The 3,170-nt window shown below is 38.5% G+C and overlaps 1 long non-coding RNA gene across 1 annotated transcript in view; it reads right to left on the bottom strand.

The window, feature by feature from the left end:
* LOC131702115 (uncharacterized) overlaps positions 1-2,522 on the bottom strand; it is a 10,742-nt gene extending 8,220 nt beyond the window's left edge. Inside the window, exon 1 of the long non-coding RNA XR_009309287.1 lies at positions 2,302-2,522. This is a non-coding gene — a long non-coding RNA (uncharacterized LOC131702115). The remainder of the gene's footprint in view (positions 1-2,301) is intronic.
* Positions 2,523-3,170: the final 648 nt, after the last annotated feature.

Genomic DNA, 3,170 nt, shown 5'->3' with positions numbered 1-3,170 from the left:
GGTGGCTGGTAACTTGACTGGAGACACCAGTTGTTTTTCTGTAAGTCTGTCTTCATTCCTGTTTTGGAGTGGGGATGATTAGTAAGATTTGCAGTACTTGATATACAGCCAGCACTTTATTTTAACAACTAGTTAAACTTTACCATTACTAGTAATTACAAAGTAATGAATGAGACCATTTTAGTACCTGTAATTTTCTCTGTTACACAATAATTACTGTTAACAAATATTAGGTTTATGTTATTATTGAAAAAGGGTTATCATAATACAAATAATGGAAAACTAATGTTTAAAAATATGTACTCTCTCAACTGTACATAATAAGGCTTTAATTTTATCAAGAGGCTCTGGTGACACCATAAAAACACATGTGCAAAGCTTTAGTCATTCATTCATGTAATTCTCTACTGTTCTGTAATTCTCTAGATCTATTCCCATATTGCAGTCTATTGAGTGGCTGTGGACTCACTTGGCCACTAACTGAATTGAAAGGTTGTCATCCATCAAATTATGGACTATCCCTGTGGTAATGTTGCATGATTTTAATGCATGAAGTGTGCGTTTCCTAATAGCTGAATGCATCATATTGTTACCTTCAGGGCTGTCACTGGTATATGTCATTACGTTTAAAAAAGTATCTTATTGAAAAAGAGACGCAGTACAGAGGAGGACATAATATAGAAAGTTGTTACTGTTTTGCATGTGCTTTTGTGTGAGATATTTTTTATAGTTTATAGTTTTTTTTTGTACATGACCCTACTTAAAGTTTTGAAGTGTATGTGTTTTGAAGTACAAATTAGTAACTTGCTGAAGGATTGGTGGGAGGAACACTGTGGTACAATATCTGTCTTCAGAAAGACTGAGGAACCCACATACAGTACATTATCCCACCATTTCAAGCACTATATAATCTCCATTTTAGTCATTTATGGATCAAATATGCCCAAGAGATCAATGAACATCTTACCCTCAGTCTTTATTTCACAGGATTCTACTGGATCTATTGGAAGACAGCTTATTTTGTTTGACTTGATTAAATTCTGGCCAAATTATATCACACCTGCCTATTACTATTATTTGGTGAATGACATGGTTGACAAGTTTGACAAAGGCACCTATAGGGCACCACTGAAATGGGCTGCCATCTCAGCCCATTGATTTAAATGGCAAAGCAGAAGCTGAACTTAACCCAAACCTCACAGCTCAAAGATGGACATCTTACTATTCGACTAAAGCACTAATGTCAACATTTGAAATGGCAAGTATAATAAACTAATACTATACATTTATTAACCCTTGTATTTCTTTTATACATGTATTTTTGGATTTCAGGGAAGCACCAAGGACTGCACATGAGGAACAAAGGCAGGCAGACCAGGTAAGTGCAATACACATTTTATTTTCATACAGGAAAGTATTCTATACAACTAAAATTCCCAATTGCCACCAAGGTTTCAATTATGAAAATACCAGTCATAAAAGACATGCCAGTACAAGCCAATCATAAAACGTGACGTCTAAAATAGTAAGAATAAACAAAGTATCTATAGATAAAGTCTCGATTTCCAGGTCCGTACGGCTTTAAACAAAGTCTTACTTAGTTTTCACCGTATCCTGTATCGCAAGCCCGTTGGTTCAGAAAGTCAGCAGAAATCACGCAGGGTGTATGACACGTCTCCCTTCAACCACAGTACTCTCCGCGCTGGCTCCGCCCTGGGCACACAGCCGCTTAGCCACCAACTATTTGCAAGGCTAGATCGCTACTGCTACTGATCACTATATGCAACTCTGGTAAAGCAGTATAACAGGTCGTTAAGCACTACAGATCTATGCCTCAGCCATATAGTGCTCCCGCACCTAGGCTGGCTGGAATAGCAGTACTTAACTGAAACCTTGCTCTTGCTCTTAATTGTATTATTACTTGTACTGTGATACTTGAAATGTATTTGCTTACGATTATGGATAAGGGCGTCTGCTAAAAAATAAATAATAATAAAATAAATAATAACCAGAGCGGGGTTAGCCTTGGGGGTAATCGCAGTGGCAGCTAACTCACTCACTCACTCGCCCTCACTCTCTCCTGATCCTCTGGGCAGCCCTCCAGGGGTACTGCACAGTCCAAGAGGGTAGTACAGAGCAACAGTATTTAGTCCAAATAATTTCCAACTGTCTAATGGTTATTTAATTCCTAACAGTTCCTTGCTCGTCAGTGTATACTACTGAAGCTACTGCGATTTAGTTTGTGTCCAGCGATATCAATTAACGACAGTTATATTTCCAAACACAAAGACAGCATACTACCTGGTTAATTTCCAATGTTCATCCTCTCTTGTTTCTGCATTGTGGTGCTTCATCTGGCTTTATCCTTTCCTTGGTAGTGGACTCCTCTGTGCAGTGGACTCTCCTGCTAGGTCCCTCTTCCCTTTTCTCTTTATATATAGGCTGATCTAATACAATTGATCTCCTACAGGTGAGCTGAAATGCTGCACCTGGAGGTGATTAATGGTGGCTGGTTCCTTAGAAGCCAAATCTGTATTCCAATCACCAATCGTTAACCCAGTGTCAAAAGTACAAAAACAACATTTAATATCACAACTGAAATAATCCAAAGAAAATAAATGAATGGTGCACAACAGATTATAATACACCAACCATTAATCAAACCAAGTATTGAGTCAATTTGCTCATTAAGTAAATAATTTAACCCCCCCCCCCCCCCCCCCGATTCTTGGAAACAGTTGTTGACACTAGCTCTGCAGTCAAGCGGCTACCATGTGTCTTAGGGTGATGTCAGTACTGTAAGAGCTGCTAGGGCCAACCCAATACATTGCACTTAAACTGCACTTTTAGCATTTAGAAAACATTGATAGTAATTATTCTGTTCTTAGACTGCACTTTGCAGTTAAAGTGCAGCTTTCTTTCATATGGGCTGTACTGCATTTGTTAAGTGACTAGTGGTTTGGGATGAGCAGTGGGCACTGGCCTGCAAATCTGACATCTGGTTAACACATGGACAGGGCACTAAATTAATTAAGCTTGGTGTTTTTAGTCTAGTTCAGAACTAACATAGATCCACACCTATTGTTTCTGGCACCGAAATAAAGGTGAGTGGAAATTAGAACTTGTTCAGTGTTCAATGTGAGATGTTGCTGAGTGCAGTATTGCAAATC

Source organism: Acipenser ruthenus, chromosome 2, assembly GCF_902713425.1.
Source record: "Acipenser ruthenus chromosome 2, fAciRut3.2 maternal haplotype, whole genome shotgun sequence".
Classification (NCBI taxonomy): domain Eukaryota; kingdom Metazoa; phylum Chordata; class Actinopteri; order Acipenseriformes; family Acipenseridae; genus Acipenser; species Acipenser ruthenus.
The sequence above is the reverse complement of the archived record's forward strand: the minus strand, read 5'-3'. Positions and strand labels throughout refer to the sequence as shown.